General features: G+C 43.8%; 1 protein-coding gene across 1 annotated transcript in view; it reads left to right on the forward strand.

Annotated features, from left to right (window-relative positions):
* Positions 1-1,934: 1,934 nt before the first annotated feature.
* The window catches only part of WDR31 (WD repeat domain 31), a 163,060-nt gene continuing 146,602 nt past the window's right edge, over positions 1,935-18,392 (forward strand). Inside the window, exon 1 of the mRNA XM_069241358.1 lies at positions 1,935-2,219. The gene's annotated coding sequence lies outside the window, so the exon portion shown is untranslated. The remainder of the gene's footprint in view (positions 2,220-18,392) is intronic.

Below are 18,392 nucleotides of genomic sequence, written 5' to 3' on the forward strand. Positions count from 1 at the left end.
CTGCTAAGGTGGAGGAGCTTTGCCCCCCTGCCAGCAGCAGCAGCTACCAAACTTTACAATAAAATGATGCTAAACTGTGTTTATTATCGTTTTATTGTAAGTGGAATGGGGCCACTGGCTGTGAGAGCACAGAGGGGGAGTGCACACTCCCCCTCAGTGTGCATATATATTTGGCGGGCCGTCTTGGGCTGGCCAAACGCACATATGCACTAAGCTCTCTCCAACCCGGCACAGTGTTGCCAGGTTGGAGACAGCAGACAGAGTCTCCCACTCTGCCTTGGAGGCCCTTGCTTGGCCTCCGGCCAATTCGAATGGTGGTGTCATGCAGCATGACAGCAGCGTTGGGATTGGACACAGGGCAGGCAGGGAGGCTGTGTTGGCAGCCTGCTAGGCAGGCAAGAGGAGCGGCTGAGATTCAGGTAAGTGGTTTTATTTCTTTTTTTAATTAATGTTTCTCCCTCCCTTCCGCCACGTGCCGCCCCGCCCCCTAAACGCGCAGCTAGCCACTCCTGCAAGACAGACCAGGTTTATTGGAATGCATCAACACTGTAAACAGAGTTATGATGGTAGAAAAAACTTACTATCACCGTCATGGACTTGTCAATAAGTTCAATATGATTTGGGGAATTCTTTATACGAATTGAACTTTAGATCAAAGATCTACTGCTACAAGAAAGGAAAAATATGTTCCTAGTAAAAAAGAAACAAAGGGTATATAATCGCGCCTAATTTAAATTAACATGCACTGTCTACCCTTCTATGTTGATGCCAATGGTAAAAAACAAGTTTGCTGGAAATCCCGATTGATACAGGAATGGGACTTTTTTCCACTTGGAGAGGACTAGTTTAGGAGGCGCTTTCCCCACCACCTGTGAAAAACAATTAAAATGTAGTAAGGGAAAATACTTGAAATGATGTCAAAACCTGCGGAAACCACTGGTTTGCGTGGGTATTCCTCGTGCCCAGCACTGACACTAGTTATCGGACATGATTCATGCATTACTGCTCTCTGCGGTTTTGATAATGATCAAGTGGAATATTTACAACAGAATACCACCAAACTCATAAATACGGCGTGAGGTTTCTATCATAGAAAGATGTACGAGTCTACGACTGCAAGATCAATGCAATTCTTTTCACTACCCCAGTGCAGATTGGGTGGGGGGCGGTGGCAATGAGGGAAGAGCAAGGGGTGAACAGGCCAGATATACATGTCAAATGGATTATATTGCATGGCTTTTCCTATTTGGCTAAAATAATGTCACCTGACGCATTAGTTCGTGGCAAGCCATATGAAAATAAAAGAACAGGGGACAAGCCGATGCTAAAAGCGAGAACAAAATGCAAACGAGCGTGAAGAAGGTTGGTTTCCGGGTTTTAAGACTTTTTGTGCAAAAACAGTTGTTACCAATCGAAACAGTAGTTTGCGCAGGGATGCATATTATAGATTTCTGGTGTTTCGGTTTTATGGGGCTGGGGTGTGCAGATCATGTGCGATGGATCGATGTGTTTAACAGTGGCCTGGTTATCGATGGTGCAGCGAGTGCAGTGGCACCGGGGCCAGGCATGCGAGGAATACCGAATTATTGAAGTCTTTTGACGTCCAACCGGAGGCTGAGGGGTCATTTAGCTTTCTGGTCGCCGGGCCTCTGAGGCTCGGTGGTTGGTTTTAAACGGTAGTACCAACAGTTCAAAGAACTGGGGAATGTCCAGTGGGCGAACATTCAAAAAAGGTGTACACCGCTTGCGTTGTTAACAGTGGTCACCAAGTGCAATCCTACATGGTAGTTTAACCTGGCCTCAGGCAATCACTCGCCCGCTAATCCGCGCCACACCAGCGGAGTACTCAGGAGAACAACAAATGCACAAGTTGTAGGAGACAGCTGCCCCAAGAATGAAACGTCGGCTCATGTGTGGCTACGCTTTAATTTCCGGAGCAGGCTTCGGTCCTTTCCGGTGCACATCAGCAGTGTTGGTACCTGTGGCGAATGGGTGTGGAATGCTTTTGTCGGGGCGGGTCATAATTTTCTGACCAATCGTTGGGTTTGCACAGAAGTACAGCCACAAAAGTCCTCCTGGACCGCCTGTCAATCATTTTAAATCTAGCTTTCTGATTACTTACTGTTTACCCCGATTCGCGCATTGAGGAGGGATTGATTGGAGTCGGAATCAGAGCGGAGGCTATGGGGTTTTTGAGATCTTTTGCCGATAGACTGAAGGTACGGTCCAGATGCGAAACCCTCCCTCGTATTGCAAAGGGTGTGTTTGTGGAAGTGCCCAGTACCGTATTGTGCGCCGTGTTGTTTTTCATTTTATCTTAAGTGCCCCTTCTGTTGGTAGTTCGTTGTAAACGAAGTGTTCAGGCCGTGCTATGGACGCTTAATAATTTCTAATCAGATTTGCTTTCTGTTGTTTGTCACACTGAGCAGTAAAGAATAGGTAGCGTGTGCCGGTTTCCATGGGCAACCAGCGTCCCAAGTCCCACCCCTGCCGGCCAAAACCTTCTCTCTGCTGGTGATGTCCTGATCATGTCACACGACGAGTGCATCTTTGCCTTGTGTGATTAAGACGCACAATGTTCTTTCACTACAGATTAGCACTTAAAAAAAACACCCGCTTACTTATTTGTTCGGGCTGTTGGTGTCTTCCAGTGCATGGCATGAATGTCAGTACTCGTCCTGGCGATACGCAGGGGAAACTATCCTAGACTTCTACAGACATCTCCTAATTTAACAGGCAGGCTGTAGCCCTGAGCAGGAAACCGAATGGTTATCATTACACAAGCCTGAATAGTAGTCCTTGCAAAATTAATTCGGATTTGGGAGTATATTTTTGTCCAAGGTGAGGGGTTAATGGACCTGTGCCCCTGAAAGTTTATATTAGTCATAGAAGTCAAGGTGTGCGAAAGGAAACACTCTGAAGTGTATTTTTTTTTTACTATGTTTGGACTATTTCATCTTGAGATTTTCGTATTGTGAGTGACCGTTTTTAAAATTAATTTAGTTTCTTTTCTGTAATCAGTGCATATACGATAATCCCGTTTGTTCCCAAGCAGCGTTTTAAAATGGATAGATATTTATAACGGGCGGGTACTAGTACCATTTAAGTCACCAGTTTTACGTCTGGATGATCTTCATGGGATGGTGTTCAAAACACGATAGAAATTTGTTATTGGTCAATTTTGCAATTCGATAGCTATACATACAATACAAGACTGACCAACTTTAAGGGTTATTTACATATTTCTTTGTTTCAGGATTTTTTCTAGCAAACAAAACGTGGTAAGACTTTTTGATAGGCTGGGCTCAGTTCTGGAATTTAAAACAATACTATAGATAACCTTCAACATGGTTTGACAGGAGAAGGGACGGAGTCACGAGGATCGGTACATTGAGGTGACTGAATCACACTCAGCGTGCGTGTTGCTGTTGAAATGTCCCTTTATGCAGGGTTACCCCGAAACGTTTTGCCTTCTTCCTCCTATTTTTTCAGGTCTGTTTCTGCTGGTTTATTGTTTCTGCAAACTTTACCACTACTAATCAGTGCTAAAGTGCAAGTTCTCCCTATGTCCATTGTGCTTTTGATTGGTTTATCTATGATTGTCATATTCAATTTACTGGTAAGTCCATAGTAAAGTGCATCAGAGGTGCTGTGGACCTCTAATTCAAATGATACTAGTGGGCCTGCAGCACTGATTGTGCCACCCACATAAGTAGCCCTGTAAACATGGCTCAGACCTGCCACTGCAGTGTCTGTGCGCAGTTTTAAATTGCTAATTCGACCTGGCAAGTGAAGGCACCCTTAAGGTAGGCTCTAGGTAGCCCCATGGGCAGGCTGCAGTGTATTTAAAAGGTAGGACATGTACTGGTGTGTTTTACATGTCCTAACTGTGAAATACTGCCAAATTCGTTTTTCACTGTTGCAAGGTCTATCTCCCTCATAGGTTAACATCGGGGCTGCCTTTATATAACTTTAAAGCGCAGATTCCCTTTGAGGGCAGATAGAAATATGGAGTTTACGGTCTCTGAACTCACAATTTAAAAATACATCTTTTAGTGAAGTTGGTTTTTGGATTGTGAGTTTGAAAATGCCACTTTTAGAAAGTAGACATTTTCTTGCTTAAAACATTTTGTGACTTTGCCTGTTCGTGGATTCCCCGTCTGGGTTAGTTTGACAGTTGGGCTGTTCACACCTCTCCTCTAGACAGTGACAAAATAGGGAGCTGGGGTACAGCCTGCATATCCTGATGAGCCATCTGGGCTAAATAGGAGGGAGGAATGGTCGCTTGCACCTGAACAGACTGTGCCTGCCCTCACACATTGCAGTCTCCAACCCCCTGGTGTGTGTCTGGGGCCTGGCCTGGACAAGGAAGGATCTTGCAAACACTTGAGACTTTGCTTTGAAGCTTCCCAACTTCAAAGGCAGAACGGAGTATAAGAAGAAGACCGAAAACCCCAGACTTTTAGAATCTTTCTGGAATCAAGGGGAACCTCTCCCAAGGAGAAGAGCTGGAGGAGGAGAACTGTCCCTTTGCTGTGTTGCTTTGCTGGACTGGCCTGCAGTTGCTGCTTCTGCCTGAAAAGAGTGCAAAGGGTGAAATTTGCTGTGTGTCCTGCTTGAGAAAGTTCTCCAAGGGCTTGGAGTGGAGCTTGCCTCCTTTTGGAAGTCTCAGGGACACCAAAGACTTCACTTTCCTTGACCTGCAGCACTGGGAACTGTGTGTTTTGTGCTGTTCAAGAAGAGAATCCACAGTGACGCCACCAACAACGTCGCTGGCCATCACGTGACCTGCCGACGTCGCACGGAGCTGCATTGCCCTGCTTCGCACCGCGACCCTGGTCTGACCGACGATGTCATCGGACAACTTCACAGAGCCGCTGCTCGCAATGCGACCTGACGACCCTGAACTCCGGCATCGCCTCCTCACACCGCAGCCTGGGCATCCCCACCGCTCCTGCTGACACCGGCGCCGTTGCCTGCACCGTGGCCTGTGGACACCACTCGTGAGGTACACAAAGCACCATCCTGTCCCGCACCGCAGCTCCGGTCCACCGATGCCAGCACCGTCGACTCCACTGTCGTCACCAGACATCCTGCCCGCACCGTGGCCTGTGGGCACCGCTCGTGAGGGTCGCGAAGCACAGTTCCGTCCCGCTGGCTTGGGCCTACTGACGACATCGCTTCAGTAACGACAACGCCGCTGCCTGCACTGTGATCTGGTGACACCGCATGTTGCACCGCCCTGCTTCACACCACAGCCCTGGTCTCACTGACATCGCTTGACACAGTCACCGAGCTGCTGCCTGCACCATGACCTGTGGGCACCGCACGTCGCATCATCCCACTTCGCACTGCAGCTCCGACGTCATCCATGCCAGCGCTCCTGACTTCATCAGCCCGGAGTTCGATCCCCAAGGCGTGTGACTTCAAGGGCCTGACGACTCCCACACCGACTCTGGAACCGACACTGCAATGTCAGCGACCCCGCTCTCCGGAGCTCACTGCAAGGATCACGATGCCCTGCAATTTCAAAGGTACTGTTTGTGGGTCTTCCCGACACCGTAGCTGGTCCGCCGTATCTCCCTTGTCCTGACTAGAGTTAGGGTCCTTACTTGGACAGGGTGCAAACCGACTGCCAACTAGAGACTCCATTTCTAACAGTTACATTTTTACAAACTCTGGCTTAACTAATTAGACACAAACAGATTGCATTTATTTACGTAGCTTAGGGCATTAAGCCCCCTTCTGCTCACATCTAAGTTTATGCATTACTGAAGGGCTGGAAAGACCTCTCTCTATCCTTGGCCAAAGTGCAAAGTGAAAATAAAAAAAGCAGACCGATAACAGCTCATGAAACTTTTTCAATTTTAATTCTCTAAGGGGCTAATAAGATTTTTCAATCCAAATGAAGTCGGCTACTTCTCTAATTCACCATATTACTTGACTTCTGAAATAGAACTGTCAGATGTTTTAACAAATTCAGTAGATTTGATGCCATCTGAGTTTAAATTATGAGTGTGATGAGAGTCCAGTAATCAAAGCATATTCTGTCTTTTTAAAATATTCTGCATCCCCTTTGACACATATAGTGGATCAAAGATCATTATGTTGCACTACTAATCACAGTAATCATTAGTGAGTATGGTTTGGTGCCAGCACACCTAGTTTAACTTGCAAGTTCTACAGTTTACCGGGCGATCTGCCCTCATTACAGTCCGAGCATAAAAAGAGACCCACTTAGATATTGTAGCGGAATTCATTCGCCCTTTGATGAAGTTTCTGAATGCTACAAAGACACTCTGTGAAGCATTCTGAGGAACCCTCAGTATGTTTAGGCCAGTTGCAATTTTTAATTCCGCTGGCGAAATTGGCAAAAATTGGCCACTCTGCGTTACTCTTGTAACGCAGAGTTCCTGCCAAATTTCACCAATCACTGCATGGTGGAAGTTTTTTTCCTGTTCTAGCAACACATTGACAAATGGAACAATGCAAGGGCTTCCGAATAGGAGCTTGCAAGCTCGAGTGAGATTTGGCATCCCTTAGCATGATTTCTGGTCCCTAGAAGGACTTCCGGTGAGATTTTCTAATGTGGGCGGTGGCAAGTGGTTGTTGTTACAGCGCTGTTTCTTAAGTAGATTTTCTTCTCAAGCAGCAGGGAATTCAATTTAAATTACGAAATTACTTTTTTGAGTACACATTCTCTCAACTGGCACTAAATCACAGCTCGAGCAGAGCAACGTCCATTTTGTGCCCATTGGTGGAACTCTGCTGAATTTCACAGAGTTTTTATGGAACTCCACAGATTTCTGCAGACTGAAATACCATAAGTTCTTCCCACCCTTAGTTAACTTCACTGTTAGGTCAGGATGTCATATTCATTTAACCTAGACGCTGGGGTGGGATCCAGTGTTGCTGTTGAAGTTTGTCACTTAACCGTTAAGTTATCAGTATTTCAAATAGGCTCCATACCATGCATGGCGATTTCCTCACTTGTTTGCTCCTTATTTAAATTGTTTCTCTGCTTCTCCTTTTGAAGATGAGCCAGGGCTGCTGGTATGTGTAGATGAAGACAATTCCTCATGCGTTGAAGCCTCGTTTACTGCAAGGCTGGCCTCATGAGTGTGAGGGGAGATTTCTGTTTTTTAAGAGTGATTAGTGATTCTTTTCTTCAACTCCAAAAAGCAAAATTGTATAGGAGCTCCACCTGTGCATCTAATTTACTTTATTAATTACTAAGGCCTTAGCAGTTTCCCCCAGTGTAGAGGTGATATTTATAAATGTCACAATGCCATTGACCCTGTGTTTATGAACTGTCAAGTGTGAAAGTGGACTTTTCGAGTTTGATGACTTCAGTCTCTCACCTTTTAACTTGTAAGGTAATTTACCAGCCATTCTTGACTTGCAGAGCCAGTATTTCTGAAAAAATGTAGTCTTTGAAAAAGCTTTCATGTAGCGTGACTGGCCTTAGTCTTTCTGACCAGATGGCACAACGGCGACACACTTTGTGCACATCACATGCAACATGTGCCTCACCATTGTGTCACAGCCACACCACTTCTGCCCCCTGTCCTGGTTAAAAAGAGCTCAAGAGCCATTCTGAGCACCCTTCATGCCACTTAACCCCGCCTCTCTCTACTATGCTTCACCGATCTGCCAAGTTCCTAATGAAGGGCAGTGCAGGGAATGAGTGAGGTCCAGCCATACCCTGTGGCTAATATTGAACTGGATCCGGAATTCAGACTGGCCCCCAGTGAAATATGCTTAATTCGTCCCAGTGTAATCTCCTGAGAACGGAACGCATTCAACTGCGCTGCACATTTTCTAATTCCAGTTCAGAGCAGCTTCCTGCAAGCGGTGAAGGAGTTTTCCTGGCTGGGCCCAAAAAGCTTGAATAAAAGGGCCTTCAACTCTCCTTTTGTTCGAGTATCATCCTGCCTGAGAGCTGTCTGGTGCCTAACACCTAGGTGCCCAAGCAATGGCAGACAGCTTGTTATCTATCACTTCACAAATACGTAAGAGAAACTAAGATTTGGAGTCAGGGTTTTGACTTTGTTGAATTTCATTATGTAAGAGATATGCCTGCATTGTAAGAATGTCAGATGTAGTGGTCTGTTTGAGTAATTACGCAAATAACAATTTAAATAGCACTTGCTATTTTTTTTAATTTAATTGTTTTATAGGGCTACTCATTCCAGTGTAAGATCAGAGCTCTTTATATCATACCACACTTACAGCGACAATAAATCGTACAAGTGTGTAAATATACAGGATGAATTACAGAAGACAATGAGGGTTACACGTGGTAAGAGTCACATTTTGTCCTTCCTGGTAAGCATTATATGAAAAGATTGCATGGTCGGAGAAACAAAGTCTTGATTTAAAAATTAAAGCTAGACTGTGACGAGTAGGCTCTGTGGTACAACTTCACCCCTTTGGTATGATCTGAGAGCATTAGGGTGGACTGGCACCCTGGCCAACCACTACCCTCCTTCAGCTAGCCCAGTGGGTGCTGGGCTAGTAGGACTCCAGTAACAGTGCCAAGCCACAAGACACCCCTAACAAGACTCCTAACACCACCATAGTGATGTCCTCACAAGGGAAGGATGGGCAGCGTCTTATTTTAAAAGACTCCCAGCAAAGACCCCCCAATCGAGGGGCCCGTTGGGCATTGCTGTGCCAGACCAACGAGGACCTCCCAAATGATGAAGCATGACACCCAACTGTGTGTGAGGGCTCTTGCTTCTGAGCAGACAGACCCACCCTGAACCTACTGCCTTTTCTGTTTCCTTTTCTGAATCATATAGGAACTGCATACTCCACTTGTATGTTCGGGCCGACTTGTAAATATTTCTGTGATGGCCTTTACTCCCCAGGTCCGTCGAAGAAGTATAGCCACGGTTGAGACCGAGTAGTGGCTGCCACGCCCAACCTGAAGGTCTGCCTGAATTTAAATCGAACAAGCTAACCTTCATATTGGTGGCATGTATACTCCGTCAATGTTGCAATAGAGTATAGATACTGCCACTATCTAAATCGGGCCCTATTTCTTCTGGAAATGTTGAACGTAAAACCAGCCATGAAGCATAAAGGTCTGTCAGGAATGGACCCCTTAAATTTGCTCTTTTCTTATACACTCCTGGATCAAATTTTTAAAGGCTTGAATCCTGAGTGTGTCAGGAGTGACAGCCTATAATGTTGTTTGAGGCTCCTGAAAGATATTACGCCATCGCTGATGTCTCATTCTCCTGGCAGAAGTGCCAGATGTCTTTGGCCAGTAATTGTTTACATTGCTCTCAATAGATATTGATCATTGTGCTCAGTCGTATACTAGGTTGCTTGGAAACCTACTTCTTTTAGAATGATGCAGTGTACACCCCTGCATCTGTTTATAACATGCAACAAAGTAGAACCATATTCAAGTTTTGTATAACTCCACAGAAATCAAATACTTGGGTAGTAATACGGGGTATAGTATTGAGTGCCATGAAACATTGGTTGGCCTTTCATCCCCAATCCAGGCTTTTCAAGACGGTTGTGGATTCTGCTGCCAGTTGCTCTAGTATATATCTGATTGCTGTGTTATGTTCGGGGAGTACCAAAAAATCTTAGATTGCGCTATTGTTCTTGGCAATGAATGTTGCATGTCAGGCATTACACACATGTACACAATTAAACAAATAATACAATACTAATTTGAAAGGTCACAGCAGTAATTATCCTGAATCGTGTTTGTAAAGGTTCACAGTTTGGAGTTTACAGTTTGCTATACGTTTGGTCACTGATCAGGGTAAGCATTTAGGGTCAGATATACGAAAGGAATTTACCCATTCCGTGTTTATGGGAAAATGTGTTCGTACATATGGCCCTTAAATGCCTCATTCTGTACTCTAAACTCAGGAGTTTACAACCTATTGGGGGCCTGTGATTCTTATGTGGCGTTAAGGGTCGGATTCATAAATGTTTGAATGCACAAAAATTATTTTAGCAAGAGCAAATATCAGAAAAGAGGAACAAATGAGACGTTACCCTACAAGTGGGCAAATGCAGTAATTATAACATTAAAGCAAGCTTTCCTCAGTCACAAATTTCGGATTGGAGAGGGCTTGTGGGCAATTACAGGTGGATCTATCTGCAAAAATAGGTGAACACTACAAACGTGTAGGTCTTCAGGTTTTTACATAGCTCTTGGAGGTAGCTCCACATTGTGAAAATACTCACAAATCGTTTCCTGCCCAAGGCAACAATGCATTTGTTTAAAAGGTGGAACTGTGGGTGGGGGGCATAAGAGACACCATGTAAATCTCTGACGTTCAAAGCCAGCTAATTCTGATTTGGTTCATAAGGTAGCAAGCAATAGTCCATAACTACATGCATCAATTATTCTCTTGTAGAATAACAATCTCTTGAGACCAGGTCCTTCTGGTCAGCACTTACTGGGACAGCAGAGTGATCTTTCACTAAACCTCCCAATAATGGCTTAGAAAGTTTAGCAGTCAACTAAGTAAACCTCCATGTACTTCCTGAGCAATCCTCTATCTTAATCTCTCAAGAATACCTGAGATAGCATAACCCTACAATTAATGCCTGAGACAGCATTGCAATCCCATGGGTAGAGGCCCCAACAATGCCTGAGATAACGGAGCAATCCCATAGGCAAACCTCCTACTAATGATTATATAGCAGAGCACGTCTTTAGATAAACCTTCCAACAATGCTGAAGACAGCAGACCTCTACCATAGATAAGCCATCCAGCAATGCCAGAAACAGCTCAGCAATCTCATAGGTAACCTTCCCAGTAGTGCCCGAGGCAGCAAATAAATCCAATAGGAAAACTTCCCAATAATGCCCAAGAGAGCAGAACAATGAGATGTGTGAAGGTCTTGGCAATGCCTGAGTTATCAGAGTTATTCTGTGGGTACACTTCTGAATAATGCACAAGATAGAAGGCTAACCTCATAAGTTAACCTCCAAATAATTTCGGAATCAGTTTAGCTGTATCAGCATGCATAACTCGCAGTGGCCCCTACGATATCATAAACATACTTTTTGGCAAAGTATTGTCTATAAATGACAGCACCACTGTCCCCCGAGTCACACAATTCACAGTAACAACTTAGATAGCAACACTGTCCCTTGGGTTACTTTGCTGCTAGAAAGACCTTCTAAAGTCGAGCTGCCCAAATGCAAAGCTTCTCCCAGTAATGAATGAGAAATCATGACTATGCAACTCTCTGTAATAACTTAGACATCAGAGCTGTTCTTCACATTACATATCTTTCTGCATTGTCACCAACCTCCAGGCTACACCTCACCATAATTGCTAAGGAAAGCCAAGCTATTCATCGGACAGCAGACATCCCAGTAACCAGTTAGACAGCAGATATATAAAGTAGGCTACCCAACATTAAGTATCACTGTAGACATATTGGTTCTCAGCTCTGCAGCAGAGGAGACAGAAGGGATCTCCAGAACCTCTTTGGCTCCACACCCATCTCTTATGTTACAAACACTGGGTATCTCTCCCAGGTTAGGGCACTGAACAGAGGCCCTCATTACGAACCTGGCGGTCTAAAGACTGCCAGGGTTGTGGTCGCGGTTGGACTGCCGCCAATGTGGTGGTCTGACCGCCACTTTACAACTGCAGCGATCAGACCTCCAGCACCGCCACTTTTCTGCCAGATGATTGACTGGCAGCTCCCCTCTCCGCCAACGGTTTCATGGTGGTAGCACTGCCATGAAACAGCTGACGGATACTGAGTGCAGGGCCCACCCCCCAGCCAGCCCCATCGCAAAGTTCAGCAGACAGTGAACTTTGCAACTAGTACTGATGCTCCCTACGCTCTACAGCATTGCCGCCGGCTTTATTATGAGCTGGCGGCAATGCTGTAGGCCGTTTCCTGCTGGGCCAGCGGGCGGAAACTGTGTTTCCGCCCGCTGACTCAGCAGGAAGCTCGTAATGGGGCCGACGGGGAAGTGGCAGCATTGGCGGCAACCTATCCATCGGGACTTTGGCGGACCGGCTTTTCCGACCGCCAAAGTGATAATCAACCCCAGAGTCTTTTATAGCAGAAATCTGTCTTCAGATTTAACAGCTCTCAGCAGTTCAGATGAGCTATCCCTCAGGTGACTTCTGTACCTCAATTCTCGTTTTTTTTTTTTTTTAAAGAAAAGTACAACATTAATATGAGGTGCGGACAGAGGGTGGCATTGAACCAGACTCTTTTAGCCTTGGTTTGTATGCGTTTTTCTTGGTTTATCTTTGTTTGAAGAATGGCCTATCAAGTTCCTGGCATTTCTTGGATGTTTACGTTGTCCTGTTAGTGTATACTCGCTGGGTTTTGGTGATGGGGCATTAAGTATGCCTTTTCCTAGGCTACAGATGCAGCATGACATGTTGCTTGTAATTGATGCATTTACTTTGCAAACACAGCAGTATTTTAGTTGTTAATTTATGGTTGTTTTGTTTCGGAAATGGGTAGTGTATAGATGCCAAAGTATTATTGTTATTTTACACCTAATGTACCACCTGCTAAGTGAAATTGGGAACTCTATGTGGTTTTACGACCAGAAAAATCTTTCCCACCTGGTAATTTCCCATATTATGGGGTTTACTCATAATTGGACCGTACTGGGTGGATTTACCACATGGTAGTGGTGAATTCACATGCAAATTCACCACCCCAACTCGTAAACAGGGCCTAAATGTACTGCTTATAAAACTGTAGATTTGTCCTTTTTTTCCTTGTATACCCATGTATAATGTCCTCATTGAATACTAAGGCTATGTCTAAGTTCCCTTTCTCTCGCTTTAGAAGCTTCCCTTTTCCTTTTTTTACTCGTGAAGAAGTGCACACCAATTTATATATTAAATAAATATCAATATTAAAGTCATGCTTCCTTTGCAGAGCTGTATCTACAGCATGTTAACATTTGCTAAAAGGAGAATAAACCACGAGCCACACGTTTTAGATTTTTTGTTTTCATTCGATTTCTCTGTTATATATCACCTAGGGTCAGATGTATCAAAGGCTTTTACCCATTCTGTGTCAATGGGAAAATGCTTTGGTACATACGGCCCCTAATATATTGCTGGCTACCGTGGTTATTCCCTTAAAAACCTGGATGTGATTCCTAGTATCGAACAATTGTGTAACTTTTCAGAATTCCCCAGTAAAAATGTGTTTGCGATGTGCTCTTCTATATTATTTATTTTAATGGCAAATCTGCCAAATTTCCTTTCATCCTCTCCCTACAGAGGAGTGTGAAGAGCGGAGCTTAGCACTTCATTCACCTCTCTTTAGATTGATTCTACCTACACGTAATGTTTTATGCACCGTTTAGCCTATTTGCTGTGTCCCCCATTTTGATTCTGTAGTTAAACATCCCACAGTACAGAAAACAATTCGGGCACACATAAAGCTAGCATGCCTACACAAGTATTAGTGTCAGGTGCTGACAGTGGGTATCCACCCCTGGCCCTGCCTTCCTGACAGTGGGTACTCCCCTCTGGTCCTGCTTTCCTATTAATAGCATTTAATTACCACCATCTCGACCAGGTTCTGACCACCTCCAATGCGGATTGTCCACAGATGGGGCTTCAACAGTTGCCGGTGCTCCTGTATGCTGACAATGCAGGTATTATGGCTAGGACTGCAAAGGGGTTGCAGTCAGTGTTGAACACCCTTGCCTCCTTCATGAAAGATTTTGGATATTGTGATTAACTCCAAGAAGTCTTTCGTTATGATGGTTGGTCCAGGTTCCACTAAAACGAATCCATTTTACGTAGGCGCTATCGCTGTGCCTCAGACTAGTACATTTTCCTACTTAGGAATAATGTTTGATTCCAATTGGTATTGGCTCCCTTGGTCAACCAGAAAAGAGAGGATTATGTAAGAGCTAATACCGCGGTTTTGCTGCATGTTTTGGTAAAAAAAATGGTGAGAGCCCTGTTACAGGTGTATAGGGCCAACTGTGTCTCCAGGGTGGTATATGGGAGCGAGGTATGGGGTTATGTCTAACTGGATGAGTTACAAATGGTGAAAAGTCCTTTTTTTTCAACACCTTTTATGTGTCCCCCAATGTTTCCCTACAATCTCAGTGCAAAAAAGTTGGGCACTGGTTATGTATCAGACATTATAGCGTTCCACCTTAATTCTCTCTGGTTCGATATATGGGTTAGACCAGAGGCTAAGCTGAACAGAGAGATCTTAAAGGATTTTCTCTCTCTCGACCATGTCCATCATATTCGTAGGGTCAAGTATATTAAAGACACCTTGCAGGCATTAGGCAGGAGTGAGCTATTTGCTGGCCCACAGCGCATTGTGAAGGCTGACCGGATATACCTCAAAGCTCAGCTCCGGCAGCGAAGGGCTCTGTCCAGGGAACAAGCTGCATTAACCAAGCAACACATACGTAATACATTTGTTTTAAGAACAGTTCCTAATAGTGAGCCTTATCATACAATGGTCCTTAGCTCACATGACCATTTCTTACCAGATTCAAAATGGATTTGTTGCACTTTTTGTTAGCAGCCCAAGGGGCTGTTCGAGGGGTCATATGAAGGGGCCCTACAGTTGTGACAACATGTCTCTGCCGGATACCCTGCATTTTAAAATGTTCTGTAGTTTTTACATGATTCCTAGGAAAATGTTTATCCTTCCAGTTTTAAAGCAAGCAAATTTTAATCAAGTACACCCAGCTCTTATGTACCTCCAAATGCTCCCAGTTGATATTATCCTGAACCTGGTTAGCTTTTTAAAGATTGCCCTGTGATTGAAGAAAAGATGTGATGATTAAATACTATTTTTATGCTCCATATACATTTAAGGTTTTTAGGCATATTTTAACATGATTTGTTTTCTGTTTTTAATATGTTTGTATTTATGATTGCACTAGGATTTTGCTGCTAGTTTGTGTATTTACTGTACTTTTATGTTGTGCTTTTTTGGCTTGTTTACAATTCGAATAAAGTTTATTTGATGATGAATTACTACACTATTTCATTCACTCTCTTCATGTTCCTCATTTTCACCATGCAGCGTTTCAGCAATAATACACATTTCTTTCATTGCTGCTGCACATTATCTGGAACTGTGTGCGGGGATTGCTTTGTATGGCAATTTGAAGTAAAGTATCTATTTTGCTCTAATTTGCTGTGTATGCCTCTGAAGTTCACCACTTAACACTGATTTATATCTTCTGACTTACTTTCTTAATATCCTTCTCTTAAGGTAGCTTACGTCTGCTAATGTAGTCTGCTCAGCAGAGGGGATTTTCTAAATTGAATGACTGGAAAACACACTACAAATTCACAAAAGGCCCTTGTCGAAAAGTGTTAACTAAAATTTGAGTTTGACACTCTACACACCTCTGGTTAGGATTCAAATAATGTGAACTGATTTATTTGTCACTTAGTTATTGTTGATACAGTTATTTTATAATGCTCTCAGCTAGCATCACAGCTGTTTTATTGTTATCGTATTGATTTTAACTAACTGTACAATACATTATTATGATGATTATTATTATTATACAAACACAGTCTCTATTCCGCTAACAAAACTTCCTACCCATTGCCTTTGCCAGTGCTTAAGCATACAAGCCACAGTGAAAGCGGTATTGGCTGGACATTAATTAGAAACTTTAACCCTGCAGGATCTGTTTCACTTGCCTCTGAAGCCTTGTACTTAGGAGTAGGAGCAGACCTACACTGTGGTATACTTGTAAGTAGCCCTTGTGCTGTTAGCCATGCTTACTAAATCTTATCTTAATAGGATTGCTGGGATGTCACTAGGGCAACGGAAGATGCAGCTAAAGGAAAGCAGTGCTCAGAATCATATCTGCAAACGGCCTCGCCTCTGCTCATTGCTCAGCAGGTGCCTGTGGATGACGAGGGATTCAAGAAATCCAAGCTTTTGGGCAGAGATCTGCATTTATAAGGCATGTGCATGATGGGCAGTGTAAGTTGATTTGTTAGTTGATTGGCCTCCGTTATTACTGCAGTACTTGCTACCTTGGTCAGAGACTCTGGAATTCTACGAGTACAAAGGTTAATCTTTGGACACAGTTAAAGATCGGGCGAAATTATTTGAAGGAGATTTTAATATGGAAGCCCGATGCTAAACTAGGAGTTTACCTTGCTGTAGCCCTCCTTTAAAAAGCGGCAGAGGTAAAATCCACTCGCTGATTGAGCTGTCCCATTGCCTATGTGAAGTTGCATTCTATGGTACCAAAGCTTCCTGGGCTCAGTAGGCAGCCTGCTAGTCAGTATCAGAGCACATGTTCTCCAGTTGTTGCTCTTCTGTCTGTAACTAAGAGAGGAGGCAGTTCCGATCAGATTTGATCCTGGATGGGGTGATAAAGAGCATCTGGGAGTATGAGCAACCAACTGCAAAACACTCATGCTTGTGAAACTGCATAAGGAGTGAGCCAGGGGGTACACGACCTGTTGAGTTTGGAGGCTAGCAACTGACCGCAGCAAGCAAGCACCACCGCTGAGCCAGCAGGAAGATCACCACCCAGCAATGGACACTGCCATAAGTATGCCTTTTACCCACTCATACTGCTGAACTAACTGGGCACGAGGTCCCTGACTAGGCTTATTCAGCAACAAGCTAAGCTAAGTAACATTTGCCGTCAGGTCATAGATCTGACAATTAAAGGATCTGACTGGTGCTCACAGTTCTTATGATTAATAAAATAATTTAGTCTGCAGATCTGGAAATCTGTTTGCAAGCTGGTTATAAAGCCTGGAAGTGAGGTCCAAGCCCACAATATCAACACTGTATTAGCTGAAGTTTTGTGTTTTGGTTGCAGCAAGTGTATTCTATTGATATTTTGTGGAGAATTAAAGCTGTGACATAAAGTGTATATTCTGAAAATTACGAACAATTTTCTAGATGGCAAGCGAAACTGATACTCTTAAGCATTTCTGGTCATTTACCAGCTGGTCCTAAAATTAAGAGTAAAGTGGATTGTGAATGGGTGAAAGTAGCAGTGTTCTCGGGCTTTGCTGGTCCCTTCCCACAGGGTGTTGTGCCCATGCTCTGTAAAATAATATACAATTCAAACAACATCCTATCTATGCCAGAGTATAATCTTCTTGAGTGAACTATGTTTCATGCGCTGGTTATGTGCAATGCTATTCCAAAGCAAACAGATTACATTTATGGCGATATCTTGAAAAACAAAACCATAGGATGGCTTTGGACTTTGTGGTTTTAGACTTGCATAATAATAGAACTGTCTGAAACATTACCCGAGCGAATGCAAGGTCTACAACAGTTTCAGAAGAATGTGATCATGCCATGTTCACCATGGACAGGGCCTGAATTGGGAAAACATTTCACTACATGTTGATGCCACATACATTGCTCCTGATTCACAGTTTTGTAGCAAAACCTCTTCAGAAGGGCTTCATTAGTGTAGAGCCTGTAGACACAAGTATATTAGACCATAAGCAGAGCTTGATGTATGCGTGTGGTTTCATTCAGGTGGGGCTAAGTACTCATTGTTCGAGACTAGAGCTTACTTTTCATCATCAGACTCTGCCCAAGAGACAGAAAGTAGCAGAAAGGAGAGAAAGAAAAAAATAAAGGAGTGGAGGAACATAATTGTAAGGTGAAAAAGTTGTGATGTAAAAGCTTTGGCAAAGCCAAGAGGTATCGCTTCAATGTGCCAACACATGCAAACCAAGCTATTTACGAATGCTGTTTTATTGTGTATAACTCTCTGTTTATCACTTTAAAGCCTACCCTAATTGCTTTGCTATTGCTGGGAGATAGTAGGAAAATGATTGCTTTGTAAATTGAATACATATGTGAGGGGCTGATTGAGTGTACTTTTCAGATGTCAAATAGTCATAGGCAGAATGATACACCAAATACACAAAGGTATGAGGTGATGGGGTAATACTTCTCTGGGTGGAGTGAAAGCCCCCTCTGTATATATTTTTAAGAATTGGCAACAATACGTCTACAGGTCCACTGTCAAACCAGCCCTTAATATAACCTGCAAGAGTGAGATAAAAGCAGCAAGTGTAAGGTGGTGGAAAACAGAGACATGAGCTGGATTCAAAACTAGGCAGCCTTCAGATTCACCAATCCTTGCATTCAGCAGCACTGCTCCTGCTCTGAACATCCTGCAGCTGCTTGGAGCCGCTTTGCTGGTTACAAACCTTTGATGTCCTTGTAGTTCTCTTAGTTCGGTCTCTTGATTGTCATGATTCATAGAAGTCTTACTGCTTTTCATGCCACGCGACCACAGATTTTGAAAAACCTACATTTTGAACACATTCAGAAGTGTGGCCCAGTATTTCTGCACCTCGATTCATTGAATGTGGGAAGGCCACATATGATTTGTACAAGCACAAAAGGCAGCAGGTAAAATAGCG

This window comes from Pleurodeles waltl, chromosome 6 (assembly GCF_031143425.1).
Source record: "Pleurodeles waltl isolate 20211129_DDA chromosome 6, aPleWal1.hap1.20221129, whole genome shotgun sequence".
Classification (NCBI taxonomy): domain Eukaryota; kingdom Metazoa; phylum Chordata; class Amphibia; order Caudata; family Salamandridae; genus Pleurodeles; species Pleurodeles waltl.